Source organism: Bufo gargarizans, chromosome 1, assembly GCF_014858855.1.
Source record: "Bufo gargarizans isolate SCDJY-AF-19 chromosome 1, ASM1485885v1, whole genome shotgun sequence".
Taxonomy (NCBI): Eukaryota; Metazoa; Chordata; class Amphibia; order Anura; family Bufonidae; genus Bufo; species Bufo gargarizans.
In genome coordinates, this window is record NC_058080.1 from 403,885,794 (window position 1) to 403,907,525 (window position 21,732).

Sequence of the window (21,732 nt, forward strand, 5' to 3'; positions counted from 1 at the left end):
TGGACTGGTAACTATGTCTATTCATGATTACAGTATTTCCGCCTTTGTCAGACGGTTTTATAACTATAGTAGTGTCCTCTCTCAGGGATTTAATAGCACTCTGTTCCTCTAGGGAGCAGTTGTTGGATCTGTGTGTTTTCTGAAGTTCCATAATATCTGCGGTGACTAGTTGTAAAAAGACGTCCAGACATGATATGTCACCTGCTGGTGGCATTTTGTTACTCTTATTCCGTAAAGGAGTGAATGGGCCAAGTCCCTCAAAAGTATGTACATCCATTGACAGGCTATGCAGTAATTCTACATCTTGCAATAGGTCTGTGGGTATTCCTAAAAGTTGACTTTTCTTCCTATCTATTATTTTAAATTGTTTGTGCCAATGGAGCTTGCGTATAAACAGGTGTAGATCTTTAACCCATGTGAACGTATCATGTTGGCGAGTTGGGACAAACGAGAGTCCCTTAGATAACACCGCCATTTCACTTTTTGAGAGGGTGCGGTTAGACAAATTAATTATCTCTGGGCCGACTGATCTCGGTTGTTTAGACGGTTCCTCAGGTGGTAGTTGACACCCTGGTCTAAAGAACCACCACGATTTGTTCCTGTAGAACCTCTACCTTTGCCTCTGCCCCTCCCCTTTTTATTAAACTTTTGTTTGTTTCTGCTGGGGTTACCACCTGATTCTCTGTCACTATCAGACAGTTCTGTTTCCGTGGTGGAAACCTCAGAGGTGATCTCTTTGGTAGGTGGCACCTCCCTCAGAACCAAATAAGCTTTGTTCTCTTTAAACTCAGCCAAGTCTTTATTGAATTGTCTGTGCTTACGTTCACGCAGATAGTATTGGTACTTCTCAACGGTAGTCTGAAGCTGTTTTTCTTTGTTGAGAAAATCTGGCTCACCTGAAAAAGTCTTAGTAAACTCAACTTGAGCTTTTAGTTTCTCAGCGAGGGTACTGAGGTTGATTCTCTCCTCCTCCAATAACAAAGTCATCAGCTGGAGTGAGCTTTTTGTAGCAAGTTGTTCTGGAGTGCTTGACTCACATCGGTTTGACCTCCTTTATCAGTACACATAGTTTACTTGTCACTGTACCATTCACAAAGTGTAAGGAAGTTATGTATTGACTAGACACAAGTGCCCAAACTGTAACACCACCACCACCACAGTGGCTGATGGACAGCGCTCTCCTTGTCATCTCCAACATCGTTGGCGGCCATCATTTCTGCTCAGTGTAAATCGAATTTCATCAGTGAACGGCACTGAGGCTCACTAGTCCCTTGTGCAGTGTAGATGCTCCCTGGCCCATGCAAGATGATGACACCTGTGCCTGGTGGTGTAGTCAGGTACCATTGCAGGTCGTCTAGCACGCAGACCACGCTGATGTAAATGGTTTTGACACTTGGGTGCCTCTCACCTCCCTTAAATGTGCCTGGAGTTGTGTGGCATTCATCATGCGGTTCCGCAGGACATTGTTCACAATGAAGCAGTCATCAGTGTAGGATATGGCCAAAGGATGTCCATTTCTATGCCTTTCTGTGACTCCTCCAGTCTCTCTGTATCTCTGTTGCAACCTGCTGATGATACTCTGTGACACTCTAAGCTCAGTGGCCACTTCCATCTGAGAACATCCTGCTTGAAGCCTTGCAATGGTGAGGTACCGCTGATCAATTTTTAGGTGTCGTCTTGGTCTTATGATGTCAAAATGTGAACTGCATGATGAGGAGGACTGTTTAATTATGAATTCTAATTGAACCAGGGAATTTATTGGGCAATTCATGGATCAAACACCTGCTGTGAATTTTGCCGTTAAGCTCCTTGTTAGAGAACAGCAAATTGTTCAAAAAGTACTAAAACACTGAACAGATGGACATGTGCATTAAAAGGTTTAGAGAAGGTCACATTAAGTTCACCTGTAAAGGTTAGAGTGCATTTTAGGTTCATCCTGAAATTTTACCCACAAAACAAATATCCTAACTTTTTGTGAGTAGTGTATGTATGACATTTTATTTAATTCCTAAGGTAAAATATGCTCTGTGGCAGACAGCATCGGCTACCATCACTTCTTTCATATTAAGACATGAGGTAGGGGACTGAAGTGATATGATGCAGGTTCTACCTTTAGTTTTCTGCCTGTTCTTTAATGGCTAGACCAGTCCTGGCATCTCCAACCAGCAACAGGCTGCATCCTGTCCCTTACCTCCTTCTCCAGCACGAAGCAGATCCTTGCAGTGTGTTGATGTTGGAGCAGGGGAGGTGAATATTAGAATAGCCTTCTGCACCTCACCTGGCAGTGAGCTGCACCCCCCACTAGTGAGGGGCACTTCACAGTGTGAGAAGTGCTGCTTTAAAACACAAATGAAGAATACCGGAAAAAACTGATGGAAAGACGTACACCAATATTTCCAGGAAAATATGGAAAACTAGTTCTTATACCCTACAACGAAATTGTAGGGGGCTGTAACATATGGAAACAGGATTACGGTGGCTTCTTCCTGCAGGGCTGGCCAAACAAAAAAGTGTAGACATAGAATTTTGGCCCAAGAGATCAAATAATTAAAATCTACTGTGTCCTATTATGACATCCTAAAGATGACCACATTCTGAAGATCTTGATTCATATCTTCTTACCACAATTTCCAACATACCTTATGAGATCAACTGACTATTGTATTTTAGTGAGGCCAAGTTCACATAACCAGTTAATTTTCTGTTCTTCGGCTACATCAGAAGAACAGAAAAATAAAAAATGGATCCTGTTTTTTAAGCATCTGTTATACATGCAGGATCCTTTTTCCATCTAAACGAATGGATCTCAGTAGAAAATGGCTAAAACGGATGCAAAATGTGCATAACTATGCACAACGGATGCTTGAAATACAGGATCTTTTTTGTTTATTTGTCTGTTCTTCTGATGGATAAGAAGAACGGAAAACTAAACTGTGATGGGAACACGGCCTGAGACATGTAAGGCAGCACTACATCGCTTTAGGCAACAAATGCTCAGATAGCAGCTTTTGAAAATGTTTTTTGTTGAATATTTTGCTATATATTTCCCATCAACACCAAGGTCATTGAAGTTAGGAGACAGAATCAGGAAACAGTAGAATGTATACAGGAGTGGACATCAAAATGACTAGAGAACATTGTAAAGATACTTTGGACTGATCTGCATTTCATGTATTCTATACATTGAGAAGTATCCTATATAAACTTGTCTTTACTTGTCTCTATGTACTATACTTCACTTTTCTAAACATCCTTTTATTTTGCCTAATCGTACATTTGTACACAAAGTAGACTCTCTGTTTTACCGAGTGCTTCCTTAGTAAAACCTGCCCTTTATGTTGCCAAGAGTTATAAAGTTCACTGATTGTTGATAGGATAAAAGCAATAAATCGCTTGGAGGAAATATTTTTACAACATACCACAATTATTATATTGGGTTTATTTAAAGTATAAAAGGGACATACTCTCTTTGCTCATGAACAAAGACAACTGTAGAAGGAAAGACATGTCACCCACATGAACTCAAATCTGACTTTCCCAGTTGGATGAGTTTTTCTTTTGTGTGACATTTCTAAGACTACAATACTCAGAATAATCCACTATAATACTAAATGGTGATCCACATTCAAAGAGCTTTTGCTTCCCATGGTTGCATGAGTGCAGCTGATAAATCTGAGAACCTGTTGTTAATCCAGTGGATACTTTGTAACATTGTGATTTGACTTGGAACTAGGCACTACTACCTGTCAAACTGATATAGGTGGAGTGCTTACAATCTAACCTAAATTCTTCTCATACTGATTGACTTATTGAGGAGAAAGCTAGGTGAGATATATGCTAAAAGGGCAAAAGTTCAAATTCTGTATTATTAGTTACTTCATTTTAGGCTAGTGTTAGGAGATGTGCCTTTAGCTTCTGAATAGAATATTTCTGTTGCTGTAGGCTATATTCAACTACTTCTAAGTGCACACAGGTGACTATGTACTCCTCTTCTAATTAGTAGATATGAGCTGTTACAATAACTAAAACTAAGTGGGTGGTATATTAGGTTAGTTGTTAATATGCCTTTACAACAAAATCAAACTGATTAGTCAGTACAATACAATGGAGAGAAATTTTAATCAATTGTTAATTGAGTGTGCGCCCCCCCCCCCCCCCCCAAAAAACACAAAAAAACAAAAAAAAACATAATTTATTATTGTTTTTTTATGTTATGGTCTGCTTTTTGTTTCTGTTTCCTTAATCCACTGAGTTGTAACTGCTGTAGTAGTTAAATGGGTTGTCCAAGATAACTGAAAATCTCTACCGTTTACAAACAGCAACGATGACATGCCTGGCATGTATATTTACAAATGGTCCATAATACCAGTAACGCCTTTTATTATTAAAACGTAACATTTATTAGATGCATTGTTATTTGTTAAAATAAACAAAATAAAGATGTTTTATTAAAAATATCAGCTGTGTCACATGGTTGCTTTGTATTTTTTCCACTACTGTAGAACTATTTAACTCACAGTCTACTTTCACTGTAAATTATTATAGATAAATATAGATTTACAAACATGATGAAATAGTGAGAAAGAACATCAAGCATAATGAAACTAGTGCTAAATGACAAATATCACTAACATGATTGAATCATGGTGGCTTTGAAAATAAAAATAATAAATAAAGAAATCATGATATTTAAATATTCTACTTCCTAATTTTTGTATAGTTGGATATTGGCATACTGCATGGTCAATAAATTAATGATAATTTTAAACAGAAATCATGATCATAAGAATTAAACAATCTAAAATGTATACATGAATAATCAATCTGAAATAAAGGGAAGAACAAAGAAGTACTTGGGAAAGCGCTAATGAACAAAACTCTTTGATGAAGAACAGACTAAGTCCTGAGCTATAAGTGAGATCGGTGATCTGTAGGGAAGAGAGACTAAGTCCCGTGACATGCGCAGTGCTGCGAATTGTGAGGCGCAGAGCCTAAGTCCTCTGACATGCGCAGTAGACACGGGCTTGCGGTGTGAGAACCAAGTTCGGGTTCATGCACAGGAATGTATAGAGGGAAGGAAGGGGGTGTACTCAGTGCGGACATCAGGTAATAGAAGGAGGGGTAAGGACGGGATTCTTGCAATTAGAGTCCTTTTAACTTAGGACTAACACCCACATGGGAATATGAAAACTAGCGATATTCTAGAGACATCAGTGATTAACCACTTCAGCCCCGCTAGGTGAAACCCCCTTCATGACCAGAGCACTTTTTACACTTCGGCACTACACTACTTTCACCGTTTATCGCTCGGTCATGCAACTTACCACCCAAATGAATTTTACCTCCTTTTCTTCTCACTAATGGAGCTTTCATTTGGTGGTATTTTATTGCTGCTGACATTTTTACTTTTTTTGTTATTAATCAAAATGTAACGATTTTTTTGCAAAAAAATGACATTTTTCACTTTCAGCTGTAAAATTTTGCAAAAAAAAACGACATCCATATATAAATTTTTTGCCAAATTTATTGTTCTACATGTCTTTGATAAAAAAAATGTTTGGGCAAAAAAAAAAATGGTTTGGGTAAAAGTTATAGCATTTACAAACTATGGTACAAAAATGTGAATTTCCGCTTTTTGAAACAGCTCTGACTTTCTGAGCACCTGTCATGATTCCTGAGGTTCTACAATGCCCAAACAGTAGAAAACCCCCACAAATGACCCCATTTCGGAAAGTAGACACCCTAAGGTATTCGCTGATGGGCATAGTGAGTTCATAGAACTTTTTATTTTTTGTCACAAGTTAGCGGAAAATGATGATGATTTTTTATTTTTATTTTTTTCTTACAAAGTCTCATATTCCACTAACTTGCGACAAAAAATAAAAAATTCTAGGAACTCGCCATGCCCCTTACGGAATACCTTGGGGTGTCTTCTTTCCAAAATGGGGTCACTTGTGGCGTAGTTATACTGCCCTGGCAATTTAGGGGCCCAAATGTGTGAGAAGAACTTTGCAATTAAAATGTGTAAAAAATGACCGGTGAAATCCAAAAGGTGCACTTTGGAATATGTGCCCCTTTGCCCACCTTGGCAGCAAAAAAGTGTCACACATCTGGTATCGCCGTACTCAGGAGAAGTTGGGGAATGTGTTTTGGGGTGTCATTTTACATATACCCATGCTGGGTGAGAAAAATATCTTGGTCAAATGCCAACTTTGTATAAAAAAATGGGAAAAGTTGTCTTTTGCCAAGATATTTCTCTCATCCAGCATGGGTATATGTAAAATGACACCCCAAAACACATTCCCCAACTTCTCCTGAGTACGGCGATACCAGATGTGTCACACTTTTTTGCTGCCAAGGTGGGCAAAGGGGCACATATTCCAAAGTGCACCTTTCAGATTTTGCAGGCCATTTTTTACACATTTTGATTGCAAGGTACTTCTCACACATTTGGGCCCCTAAATTGCCAGGGCAGTATAACTACGCCACAAGTGACCCCATTTTGGAAAGAAGACACCCCAAGGTATTCCGTGAGGGGCATGGCGAGTTCCTAGAATTTTTTATTTTTTGTCACAAGTTAGCGGAAAATGATGATTTTTTTTTCTCTTTTTTCCTTACAAAGTCTCATATTCCACTAACTTGCGACAAAAAAAAAAAAATTCTAGGAACTCGCCATGCCCCTCACGGAATACCTTGGGGTGTCTTCTTTCCAAAATGGGGTCACTTGTGGCGTAGTTATACTGCCCTGGCAATTTAAGGGCCCAAATGTGTGAGAAGTACCTTGCAATCAAAATCTGTAAAAAATGGCCTGCAAAATCTGAAAGGTGCACTTTGGAATATGTGCCCCTTTGCCCACCTTGGCAGCAAAAAAGTGTGACACATCTGGTATCGCCGTACTCAGGAGAAGTTGGGGAATGTGTTTTGGGGTGCCATTTTACATATAACCATGCTGGGTGAGAGAAATATCTTGGCAAAAGACAACTTTTCCTATTTTTTTATACAAAGTTGGCATTTGACCAAGATATTTTTCTCACCCAGCATGGGTATATGTAAAATGACACCCCAAAACACATTCCCCAACTTCTCCTGAGTACGGCGATACCAGATGTGTGACACTTTTTTGCAGCCTAGATGCGCAAAGGGGCCCAAATTCCTTTTAGGAGGGCATTTTTAGACATTTGGATCCCAGACTTCTTCTCACACTTTCGGGCCCCTAAAAAGCCAGGGCAGTATAAATACCCCACATGTGACCCCACTTTGGAAAGAAGACACCCCAAGGTATTCAATGAGGGGCCTGGCGAGTTCCTAGAAATTTTTTATTTTTTGCATAAGTTAGCGGAAATTGATTTTTTTTGGTTTTTTTCTCACAAAGTCTCACTTTCCGCTAACTTAGGACAAAAATTTCAATCTTTCATGGACTCAATATGCCCCTCAGCGAATACCTTGGGGTGTCTTCTTTCCGAAATGGGGTCACATGTGGGGTATTTATACTGCCCTGGCTTTTTAGGGGCCCTAAAGCGTGAGAAGAAGTCTGGAATATAAATGTCTAAAAATGTTTACGCATTTGGATTCCGTGAGGGGTATGGTGCGTCCATGTGAGATTTTATTTTTTGACACAAGTTAGTAGAATATGAGACTTAGTAAGAAAAAACAAAAACAAAAACAAACAAAAAATTTCCGCTAACTTGTGCCAAAAAACATGTCTGAATGGAGCCTTACAGGGGGGGGGGGGGTGATCAATGACAGGGGGGGTGATCAATGACAGGGGGGTGATCAATGACAGGGGGGTAATCACCCATATAGACTCCCGGATCACCCCCCTGTCACTGATCACCCCCCCTGTAAGGCTCCATTCAGACATCCGCATGATTTTTTACGGATACATGGATACATGGATCGGATCCACAAAACACATGCGGACGTCTGAATGGAGCCTTACAGGGGGGTTATCAATGACAGGGGGTGATCAGGGTGATCACCCCCCTGTCACTGATCACCCCCCCTGTAAGGCTCCATTCAGACATCCGCATGATTTTTTACGGATACATGGATCGGATCCACAAAACACATGCGGACGTCTGAATGGAGCCTTACAGGGGGGTTATCAATGACAGGGGTTGATCAGGGTGATCAGGGTGATCACCCCCCTGTCACTGTTCCCCCCCCCCCCCTTGTAAGGATCCATTCAGACATCCGCATGATTTTTTACGGATCCATGGATGCATGGATCGGATCCACAAAACACATGCGGACGTCTGAATGGAGCCTTACAGGGGGGTTATCAATGACAGGGGGTGATCAGGGTGATCACCCCCCTGTCACTGATCACCCCCCCCTGTAAGGATCCATTCAGACATCCGCATGATTTTTTACGGATCCATGGATACATGGATCGGATCCACAAAACACATGCGGACGTCTGAATGGAGCCTTACAGGGGGGTTATCAATGACAGGGGGTGATCAATGACAGGGGGTGATCAGGGAGTGTATATGGGTGATCACCCGCCTGTCATTGATCACCCCCCTGTAAGGCTCCATTTAGACGTCCGTATGCGTTTTGCGGATCCGATCCATGTATCCGTGGATCCGTAAAAATCATACGGACGTCTGAACGGAGCCTGACAGGGGGGTGATCAATGACAGGGCGGTGATCAATGACAGGGGGGTGATCAGGGAGTTTATATGGGGTGATCATGGGTGATCAGGGGTTTATAAGGGGTTAATAAGTGACGGGGGGGTGTAGTGTAGTGTAGTGTAGTGTGGTGTTTGGTGCGACTGTACTGACCTACCTGAGTCCTCTGGTGGTCGATCCTAACAAAAGGGACCACCAGAGGACCAGGTAGGAGGTATATTAGACGCTGTTATGAAAACAGCGTCTAATATACCTGTTAGGGGTTAAAAAATTCGGATCTCCAGCCTGCCAGCGAGCGATCGCTTTGACTTATCCAGGCCATTCTGAGATTGTTTTTTCGTCACATATTGTACTTCATGACACTGGTAAAATGAAGTAAAAAAAAAAATCATTTTTATTTATAAAAAAATACCAAATTTACCAAAAATTTGTAAGAAGTTGCAAATTTCCAAGTTTACATTTCTCTACTTCTATAATACATAGTAATACCTCCAAAAATAGTTATTACTTTACATTCCCCATATGTCTACTTCATGTTTGGATAATTTTGGGAATGATATTTTATTCAAAAAACCAATTATTAGGGACCAGTTCAGGTCTGAAGTCACTTTGCGAGGCTTACATAATAGAAACCACCCAAAAATGACCCCATTCTATAAACTACACCCCTTAAGGCAGGTTTTGCTGGACTGTTTTTTTTTTTTTACACCCATGTCCCATTTGAAGCCCCCTGATGCACCCCTAGAGTAGAAACTCCATAAAAGTGACCCCATCTAAGAAACTACACCTCTCAAGGTATTCAAAACTAATTTTAGAAACTTTGTTAACCCTTTAGGTGTTCCACAAGAATTAATGAAAAATAGAGATACAATTTCAAAATTTCACTTTTTTGGCAGATTTTCCATTTTAATAATTTTTTTCCGGTTACAAAGCAAGGGTTAACAGCCAAACAAAACTCAATATTTATGGCCCTGATTCTGTAGTTTACAGAAACACCACGGCCCCCCTGATGCACCCCTAGTGTAGAAACTCCATAAAAGTGACCCCATCTAAGAAACTACACCCATCAAGGTATTCAAAACAGATTTTATAAATGTCGTTAACCCTTTAGGTGTTCCACAAGAGTTATTGGCAAATGGAGATTAAATTTCAGAATTTCCCATTTGAAGCCCCCCTGATGTGATATTTTTACAGAACAGGTTGTCACAGATGCGGCGATACCTAATATGTATACTTTTTTTATTTATGTTTTACACAATAGCAGACATAGCAGAGCTGGAGAGGGTCCAGTGGAGGGCAACTAAAGTAATAACTGTAATGGGGCAACTACAGTACCCTGAAAGATTATAAAAATTAGGGTTATTCACTTTAGAAAAAAGACGACTGAGAGGAGATCTAATTAATATGTATAAATATATCAAGGGTCAGTACAGAGATCTATCCCATCATCTGTTTATCCCCAGGACTGTGACTGTGACGAAGGGACATCCTCTGCGTCTGGAGGAAAGAAGGTTTTTACACAAACAACAAACATAGAAGAGGATTCTTTACGGTAAGAGCAGTGAGACTATGGAACTCTCTGCCTGAGGAGGTGGTGATGGTGAGTAGTGTTGAGCGGCATGTCCCATATTCGAATTCGCGAAATTTCACGAATATTCGAAAGAATATTCGTAAAATATTCGCGAATATTCGAATTCGTTATTATACAAATACATATTATGAGATGCAAAATTCGCATGTGCGCTAATGAAATCGCCTTACGAAGATTCGCAACTCAATTCAATCACTAATGTAAGAATGCAAAGCCCTTTGCCTCTGTTCTGGGACAAGTGCTGATATTCGCGCTTTGCATTGATTGAATTGAGTTGCAAATCTTCGTAAGGCGATTTTATTAGCGCACATGCGAATATCTACACTTGTCCCCAGAACAGAGAGGCAAAGGCCTGTGCATTCATATAGTATAGCACCATATTCGCGAATACTTCGAACTTCGTAAAATTCGATTTACGAATATTCGTATTTTTTATTTTAGTTTCCACCTTACAGATTACATTGATTTGTACTCTGTCAACTACTGTCATCACCCCTCACTGTATCTCGATTGATTCACAAAAGTCCAAAAGCTCAGATCTTACTCACATTGCCTAGAAAGTGATTGAGGCGCGAATCTTTGTAAGGCGATTTTATTAGCGCACAGGCGAATATCTACACTTGTCCCCAGAACAGAGAGGCAAAGGCCTGTGCATTCATATAGTATAGCACCATATTCGCGAATACGTAGAACTTCGTAAAATTCGATTTACGAATATTCGTATTTTTTATTTTAGTTTCCACCTTACTGATGACATTGATCTGTACTCTGTCAACTACTGTCATCACCCCCCACTGTATCTCGATTGATTCCCAAAAGTCCAAAAGCTCAGATCTTACTCACATTGCCTAGAAAGTGATTGAGTTGCGAATCTTCGTAAGGCGATTTTATTAGCGCACAGGCGAATATCGGCACTTGTCCCAGAACAGAGGCAAAGGGCTTTGCATTCATACTGTATGAATGCAAAGCCCTTTGCCTTTGTTCTGGGACAAGTGCCGATATTCGCCTGTGCGCTAATAAAATCGCCTTACAAAGATTCGCGCCTCAATCACTTTCTAGGCAATGTGAGTAAGATCTGAGCTTTTGGACTTTTGGGAATCAATCGAGATACAGTGGGGGGTGATGACAGTAGTTGACAGAGTACAGATCAATGTCATCTGTAAGGTGGAAAGTAAAATAAAAAATACGAATATTCGTAAATCGAATTTTACGAAGTTCTACGTATTCGCGAATATGGTGCTATACTATATGAATGCACAGGCCTTTGCCTCTCTGTTCTGGGGACAAGTGTAGATATTCGCATTTGCGTTAATAAAATCGCCTCACGAAGATTCGCAGCTCAATTCAATCACTAATGTAAGAATGCAAAGCCCTTTGCCTCTGTTATGGGACAAGTGTAGATATTCGCATGTGCGCTAATAAAATCGCCTTACGAATATTCGCGCCTCAATCACTTTCTAGGCAATGTGAGTAAGATCTGAGCTTTTGGACTTTTGGGAATCAATCAAGAAACAGTGGGGGGTGATGACAGTAGTTGACAGAGTACAGATCAATGTCATCTGTAAGGTGGAAAGTGAAATAAAAAATACGAATATTCGTAAATCGAATTTTACGAAGTTCTACGTATTCGCGAATATGGTGCTATACTATATGAATGCACAGGCCTTTGCCTCTCTGTTCTGGGGACAAGTGTAGATTTTCGCATTTGCGTTAATAAAATCGCCTCACGAAGATTCGCAGCTCAATTCAATCACTAATGTAATGCAAAGCCCTGTGCCTCTGTTCTGGGACAAGTGTAGATATTCGCATGTGCGCTAATAAAATCGCCTTACGAAGATTCGCAACTCAATTCACTAATGTATGAATGCAAAGCCCTTTGCCTCTGTTCTGGGACGTGCCGATATTCGCATGTGCGCTAATAAAATCGCCTTACGAAGATTCGCGCCTCAATCACTTTCTAGGCAATGTGAGTAAGATCTGAGCTGTTGGACCTTTGGGAAACAATCAATTATATGTGTACTGTAATTTTGTGAAGAAAAAAAAAAAAAAAAAAAAAACGAATATTCGTTTTTACGAATATATAGCACTATATTCGAAATATTCGCGAAATTGCGAAGTTGCGATATTCGCGAAAAAAATTTGCTTTTCGAATATTCGCGCTCAACACTAATGGTGAGTACAATAAAGGAATTCAAGAGGGGCCTGGATGTATTGCTGGAGTGTAATAATATTACAGGCTATAGCTACTAGAGAGAGATCGTTGATCCAGGGAGTTATTCTGATTGCTTGATTGGAGTCGGGAAGAAATTTTCTATTCCCCTAAAGTGAGGAAAATTGGCTTCTACCTCACAGGGGTTTTTGCCTTCCTCTGGATCAACTTGCAGGATGACAGGCCGAACTAGATGGACAAATGTCTTTTTTCGGCCTTATGTACTATGTTACTATGTTACAATGATTTCATTTTTGAAGCAAAAAATAAATAAATCATGTTTTAGTGTTTCCATAGTCTGAGAGCCATAATTTTTTCAGTTTTTGGGCGATTGGGTAGGGTATGATTTTTGCGGGATGAGATGACAGTTTTATTGGCACTATTTTGGGGTGCGTGTGACTTTTTGATCGCTTGCTATTACACTTTTTGTGATGTAAGGTGACAAAAAATGGTCATCTGAGGGGTTAGGTCATGTGATATTTTTATAGAGCTGGTCGATACGGACACGGTGATACCTAATATGTAAACTTTTTTTATTTATGTAAGTTTTACACAATAATATAATTTTTGAAACAAAAAATAATAATAATAATGTTTTAGTGTCTCCATATTCTGAGAGCCTTAGTTTTTTTCAGTTTTTGGGCTATTATCTTAGGTAGGGTCTTATTTTTTGTGGGTTTGATTGGCACTATTTTCGGGTGCATATGACTTTTTGATTGCTTGCTATTACACTTTTTGTGATGTAAGGTGACAAAAAAGGTTTATTTAGCACAGTTTTTTTTTTTTTTTTTTTTACGGTGTTCATCTGAGAGGTTAGGTCATGTGTTATGTTTATAGAGCCAGTCGATACAGACATGGCAATAACTAATATGTATACTTTTTTTCCCCTTTTTTTACCAATTTGTTTTAACTTAATTTGGGGAAAATGATGTTTTTGTTTATTTTTACTTGAAACTTTAAATTTTGGGGGGGCAAAACTTAATTTTTTTAACTTTTTTTTCACTTTATTATTTGTCCCACTTTGGGACTTGAACTTTGGGGGGTATATTCCTTTACAATGCATTCCAATACTCACATGACCTTTCACCACTCCTGACATATCTGTTTTAATAGCTTCATGCATTCCCCACATCCTAACAATTCTGGAACATCTAACATCTATTCCTATGCTCTATGTTGTGCCTTTCCTTTATTATTTCTACTACAAGGTATGAGTGAATTGCTAACAGTCTACAGTAAGGGTACAGAGGGAAGGTAACAAGTTGGGGGGGGGGGTGTACCTGTACAGTCTCACAATGGCAGCACTGATTGGATATAGTGAATCTGTGCAGGTCCCCCCCCCCCCCAATTGGTTACATCCCCTCTTGTTATTACATGGGGAATGCATGAAGTTATATTTTTTGATGACACACTCATGCTTTAAATTCCAGCACAAATAGTGTATAATAATTCACAATTGCAATTCCAACAAATCCAGAGCAGCCATCACATAGCTGAGAGACCATTGTACAGAATCTGTAGTACAGGTGGCAATGTTAAACTGAATAAACAAGTCTAGAAACAAAAAAAGCTGTTTTGAAAAGGGCTTCTTTGTGTTTTTAGTATCTGAAACATTGAGGCACTTAGGATAAACACTACATGGGTACTAAAGTGGATTATTACCATATGTAAAGCAAATGTGGGAAGACACTACAAACTGTTTTCAAAGGAAAATAGATATTGGCAGCAGATATCCACTGACACAAGCAAGAGAGGTAACTGTAGCCTTTTAAGTATCCATGAACTGTAAACACCAAATGGGATTGTATTATCAGAAAATGACCAATTGTTTAAAATAAATTTATGTAAAACATATTGTTTAGAATTTTGGGTGATTATTTTTATATTTTCCACGTCAATGTATATATTTTGAAAAATGAATCCTGGCAGGTTTTTTTCTAGCCACTGAGCCCCATAATAGGCTGACACTTTGTACTCTGTACAGATCACTTCTCAGAAGTCATCTCCTAATAATCTCAGACAGGATTATAATGACATTTAAGACCTAGGTATATAGATAACTCAGGATCCACCATTCACAATAGGTGATAATCGCAGCTCATCTCCTCCATCCTTCCCTGCACAATGACCGCTGCACAGATCACAGAGAATGTCTAGAAAACATCTAGAATAACGCTGCTTGCAGCGTTATTCTGTCCGCGATGGGAGCGCAACCAAACGTAACGGAATGCATTTTAGTGCATTCCGTTTCGTTCAGTTTTGTCCCCATTGACAATGAATGGGGACAAAATGGAAGAGTTTTCCCCCGTTATTGAGATCCTCTGATGGATCTCAATAGCAGAAAGGGAGAACGCGTGAAAGTAGCCTTAGTCATTATCTGGCCAGTGTAAAGTGGCCTTTAGACAGGCCAGAGGTGTAGCTAGGCTTTCCTGCAACTGGGGCAAGGATTCAGTACAGCTCTCCCCCTGCCCCCATGCTTACCTCTCAACTTTACTAAATCTAAAAGAGGGACAATATCAGCTGTACGTGTAGTGTGCTGTGTAAAGTTTTTTTTAAAATAAGCTCATGCTAACACCCATGAATAACTATACTCACCCAATCCCACCTAGTCCCCTTAGGGTTATGGGTGAATAGCTTAAAACATAACTTTTAATAAAATCCTTCTGAATATTTTTACACTTGTTCTACAAGTAAAACTAATTGCCAGCCCCCATTTTGCAACTATTTAGGAGTGGCAAGGGTGTGATAGGGCCCCGGACTCTGGCCCGACACATTTACTTATTTATCTTTTTCGCCTGAAAAAAAGGTGTAAAAAAGAAGTAAAAACTACTCGAGTCAGGGACCCAGTTAGTTTTTACTCCAGGAGCATGGACTGACGGAGGTGCAGCTAATTCATAAATTAGGCTTATCCTCTAGCAGTGAAGATGGGTAGCAAAGATGGGTGTAAAAAGTCGGTCTTTATAAATGACCCCAGTATGCATACCTCCCAACTGTCCTGGATTCGGCGGGGCAGTCACAGATTTCAGTGGCTGTTCCACGGTCCTGGAATGGTTGAGGTTTCCTGCTCTCAGCTGTCTCTGCATCCATAGGACACATAGACCGTTGCTTGTAATGGGTGAAGCCAGAAGCCATCTGCTTCCCGCTTTAATATTCAGCTCAGCTGCCGGCGCTCCCCAGCAGGATGCAGTCAGACCTCCTTCTGCTGAGCTGTGTAGGAGGAACGGTGCAGGCCAAGTAATGAACCTCTGTGCGCTCCTCCTACATAGCCCAGCAGGGCGATGTGTAGCAGTATCCTGCCTGCTGCTGCTGGGTGCACAGGGTGAGCTGTGATGATCATCGGAGGAAGTAGGTGAGTATTTATAGTTTTTTTTTTTCCCTGTGAAGGGGGCACATTACCTGGGCATAACTACTGTGAAGGGAGCACTTATCTTGGCATAAGTACTGTGAAGGGGGGGGGACATACAGTACTGTGAAAAATTATTTGCCCCCTTACAGATTTCATTGGTTTTTGCACACATTGGTCACACCTAAAATGTTTCAGATTATCAAACAAATTTGAATATCAAAGATAACCTGAGTAATTACAAAAAGCAGTTTGTAAATGTTAAAGTTATCCCAAACAACCTGGGCCTATGTGAAAAAATAATTGCCCCCTAAACTTAATACCTGGTTGTGCCACACTTGGCGGCAACAACTAAAATGAAGCGTTTACAATAATTAGCAATGAGTCTTTCACGTGTCTATGGAGGAATTTTGGCCCACTCTTCTTTGCAGAATTATTTTAATTCAGCCACATTGGAGGGCTTTTTCAAGCATGAATGGCCTGTTTAAAGTCATGCCTCAGCATCTCAATCGGATTTAAGTCTGGATTTTCACTAGGCCACTCTAAAACTTTTTTTTTTAAGCCAGCCATTCAGAGGAAGACTTGCTGAAGTGCTTTGGATCACTATCCTGCAGCAGAACCCAAGTACACTTGAGCTTAAAGGGGTTGTCTCACTTCAGCAAGTGGCATTTATCATGTAGAGAAAGTAAATACAAGCCACTTACTAATGTACTATTATTATCTATATTGCTTCATTTACTGGCTTGATTCATTTTTCCATCAAATTATACACTGCTTGTTTTTATGGTTACGACCACCTTGCAATCCATCAGTGGTGGTCATGCTTGCACTATAGGAAAAATCGCAGTCCTCTCTGGTGGCCGGAACCATGGGAGCGCACATAGGCTGGTGCTTTTCCTACAAGCACAACTACCACTGCTGGATTGGAGGATGGTCGTAACCTTGGAAATGACTAGAGTATAATGTGTTGGAAAAATTAATCTAGCCAGCAAAAGAAGCAATATGGATAATATCATTATATTAGTAAGTGCCTTGTATTAACTTCCTCTACATGATAAATGGTATTTGCTGAAGTGAGACAACTCCTCTAAGGTCATGAACTGATGGCCAGACATTCCCCTTCAGGATTTTCTGGTGGAAAGCAGCCCCAGACCATCACACTACCACCAGGATGTTTGACTGTCGGTATGTTGTTCTTTTTTCTGAAATGCTGAAACAGACCTTTTTATCAGCAGTGGTTTTCGCCTTGGAACTCTCCCATGGATACCATTTTTGCCCAGTCTCTTTCTTATTGTTGAATCATGAACACTGACATTAACTGTAGCCAACAACTTATTGTATTTACTCAGGTTATCTTTGCCTGATATTCAAATTTGTTGGATAATCTGAAACATCAAAGTGTGACAAATGCTCAAAAACTAAATAAATCTGTAAGGGGGCAAATAATTTTCACAGCACTGTATCTGGGCATACAGTAACTACTGTGAAGGGGGCACATTTCTGGGCATAATTACTGTAAATGGGCACATATCTGGGCATAACTACTGTAAAGGGGCACATATCTGGCCATTACTACTGTGCAGGGGGTACAAGAAAGGCATAACCACTGTGAAGGGGGCACATCTGGGCATAACTACTATGAAGGGGAAACATATCTGGTCATAACTACTGTGAAGGGGGCACATATGATATCTAGGCATACCTACTGTGCAGGGGCACATATCTGGGCATAACTACTGTGAAGGGGGCACATCTGAGCATAACTACTGTGAAGGGGACACATCTGGACATAATTACTGTGAATGGGGCACATATCTGGCCATAACTACTGTGCAGGGGGTACATGTAGGCATAACTACTGTGAAGGGGGCACAGCTGGGCATAACTACTATGAAGAGGGCACATATCTGGTCATAACTACTGTGAAGAGGGCATATCTGGGCATAACTACTGTGAGGGGCACATGTGGGCATAACTACTATGACGGCCAGATGAGGGCATAACTACTGTGAAGGGGGCACATGTGAGTATTTTTAGTGTGAAGGGCACACATGTGGGCATAACTACTGTGAAGGGGTACAATGTGGGCATTGCTACTGTGAAGGGGAACAATGTGGACATTATCACTGTGACAGGGCACAATGTGGGCACAACTACTGTGTGGTGGCATAAAGGGGGAATAATTAGCATGTGGGGGCATTAAGGGAACTGGGTGGGATTGGCTGTGTATGGTTATGTTTTGGGTGGAGTTAGAGGTGGGGCCTAGTATGAAAACATTTTGCTGTGCCGTGCCGCACATATTGTCCCTCTTTGCATTTTTTTAAAGTTGGGAAAGTATGCCAAATATGTTCACCTCATAAAATCTATCATAGAGTACACATACATACACTTGTGATAAATGGAAAAAAACTACTAGTTCTACCATATCCAATCTTTCACTGGTATGTCGGTGTGATGTCTGCTGGAACCAGAACAAGGTCATTATGGTGATAGAGTAAAAAGAATAACCACATAAATAGGGAAGGTAACTGTGCCTGTTAAATCCCTAGCGGAGGGTGCTGTGCTGACCCTGTAAGACCGAGCCAATTACAATGTACTGTATAGGCAGTGTAATCTAGGCCTTTGCTTTCCCCTTAGGGTCCATTCACACGACCATATCTTATCTGAGTCAGCATCCGTTCCACAATTCTGAGGAACAGGTGTGTATCCATTCATATCAATGGGGCCGCAAAAGATGCTTCTGCAGTTTCATTCCGTGGCCCCGCAAAAAAGATAGAGCATGTCCTATTCTTGTCCGCAATTCCTACAAGTAATAGGCATTTGTATCATAGGGCTGGCTATGTGCGTTCCACGGACCACAAAACACTTATGGTCATGTAAATGTACTCTTGGCGCTACCACAAAGTACTAATGTCCACATTATGCCCCTTCACAGTAGTAATATCCACATCATGCCCCCTCACAATAGTAACATCCACATTATGCCCCCTCATAATAGTAATATCCACATTATGCCCCCTCACAATAGTAATATCCACATTGTGCCCCCTCACAGTAAAATTACCCACATTGTGTCCCCCACAGTAGTAATGCCCTAATTGTGTGCACACTCACAGTAATAATGCCTAGATTGTGCCCCTTCATAGTAGTAATAGCCACATTGTGCCAACACACAGTAGTAGTGTCCACACTGTGCCCCCTTACAGTAGTATTGCCCTCATCGTGGCCCCTCAGAGTAGTAATATCCTCATTGTAACCCCCACAGTAGTATTTCCCTCATTGTGGCCCCTCACAGCTGTAATGCCCACATTGTGTACCCTCAGAGTACTTATTCCCACACTGTGCCCCCTCACAGTAGTATTGACCACATTGTGCCCCCTCACAGTAGTAATTCCCTCATTGTGCTCCTTCACAGTAGTAATTCCCCCCTCCAGCTCCATTAATAAAATAAAAAAAATATTGAATACTCACCTAGCAGCAGTATGATGTGGACACACACAATTGCACTGCTGGGCTGTGTAGGAGGAGGCTGATTCCCCATCCTGTGTGCTCCTCCCACACAGCCCAACATCGTGACTGCTGGGGGACACCTCAGCTCAGCTGAACGATGAAATAGGGGGCGGATGGCTTCCTGCTTTACCATGTAGGTCAACTGGGGTGTGCCATCAACCCTCTACGCCCAGGGCATGTGCCCCGCTTGCCCCCTCCTCAATATACCCCTGAGACAGGCTGTATAAAGATACAACAAATTTATTACAGAAGCTCATGCTTTGTGGTAAATTTGGTTCATAGTTAAACACCTTTGTCTTACTTTATGTCGAAATGTAGGCATTATTTTTGTGCATATTAATTTTCTCCCCTTTCTCTCCCCTTTCTGCTTAGTTTTGCCCCTTGTTGATACAGACAGTGAAAAAAGCGAGCTAGGCGCAGTGAAGAATGCAAAGCATGGTATTGGATGATGTGAATAGGGGTTATATGTCTTACCAGTACTTCGGGTGGACATGCTTCAAGTTATACTAGTAAGACAAACCTATATAACCAGGAATTGCCATCTTATATACAGTATCTAAGAAATATATGCTGCTTCTCTGAATCGTTATATGTAGTAGTCGCGTGACATGATGCTAAGCTTTTTATATATTTAGCTTGTACTAAATATATAGAAGCTCATTGTATCATTGAAAATGCAAAGTTCAGCTTTACTGATCACGTGTCAATGTCACACATGTAAAGAATGTCGTAGAGTGGGATTGTAGTTTCAGCCAAGAATTTTCACACCTGCTCAATTCTTTTTGCTATCTGAGACAATGGAAATATTAAAGAAGTATACTGTCTCTTATCTGTCATTTTCTGAAAATAAAAATGAGGAAACAGAATTTTCTCTCTTTAAACATTCCTATCTACTGGCTTTATTACATGACTTCCCCAATGTACGGTCACATAGGATAGCGTGTTTCTGAAGTTATGTACGTGACTGGGCAAGGAGTATAGTAATTCTACCTTTTAGGGCCATGTTTGCGGCTTGGAAACCACTATGCAGGCAATGCACTTTCCCAGTATATTTTTAAAAACTGTTACAATTAATAGCATATATATCTGGGCTTATTACAGTTTATTCCGCTTGAATTATTAAAAAATGGGGCAGCAAAGGGCTGGTATATTACATCTTATCTTTTAGACAACGTCAGTGGTATGATGTAAGACTATTATCACACTAGCACTATGTATCTCTCTACATTCCGGCATTGCAGGAAGCTTGAATGTCCCCATCCAGCCCGATTAACTATAATGGGGACCATCGGAGATCCGGCCGCAACCAGACAAATATGCTGAGAATTAAACAGTAAAAAAACGGGGGGCCGGGTGGAGAAGTTCAAGTTAATGAGGCCAGACGGAGAAGTTCAAGCTTCCGGCAATGCTGGAATGCAGAGAGACCTGGCAGGCTGTTCCCTATCGGAACCACCTGCCGGATGCATCTCGCCAAAACATTATTTGTGTTATAAACCAGCTAGCTCAGAGCTGCCATAGATTTCTGTCTTCATTTATGCCAGAAAACTGGCATAAATGGAGATAAATGTGCTTGGCCCATTGGCCCTCCCTGTCCCCTTTTCTGGAAACTGGCGAGGGTAGTGTTTAAAAACGCCACTTGCAACACCACATTTAAGATAAATGTGTTCTTTTTGGGAAAGTGGCAGGGGAGGCATAGGGTTTGAGACCTTTGTACACAAGAAAAATGACGTGGAGGGAATGATGACTTCCCCGCAGTAAGTTAATGACAAAATGCACATATACACAAACCTACAGTATAAAATACAAAATGTAGAATATTTGAATATGTTCATTTACCCTTCTCTTCTCAACAGTCAAATTGGAAATACCCTCCTGAATTTGTCACTTTTTTATTGTAGATATTGAATTTATGTCTCAACTCAGGTGATTGACGTGGTTTTTAACCCTCATTGACATAACTAATTTTAAAGGGTTACTATGTTTTCATAAAACGTTTGGCGTGTCATAGAAACATATGAAAGCTTTTGATTGGTGGGGTTCTGAGTGCTGAGATCCCCACCGATCACTAGAACGAGTGGGGAGAAGTGCTCACATATTGCGCTCTCTCTCCTTGCTACAGAAGAGGAAGCAAGAAAGTCTATGGGCCTATCTTACTTCCATCTCTTGCAGTGATTGGTGAGGGGCTCAGAATGCAGACCCTCACACAGGGCCGGGCCGACACAGAGGCTGGGGAGGCTCCAGCCTCAGGGCGCAGGCCAGTCTGGGTGGCAGGCAGGCCACTTTACATTACCCTACTTCGTGAGATTTCCCTACCTCCTAACTTCCGGTCGCATGGCTAATGACGTGAGGAGGCGTTCCTGAGTTTATGGAAAATCTCAGCGGAGTACAGCTTCACACCGGGACACTGCGCATGCGCCGGCCGGAGTTAGCCACGCTTGCGCACTG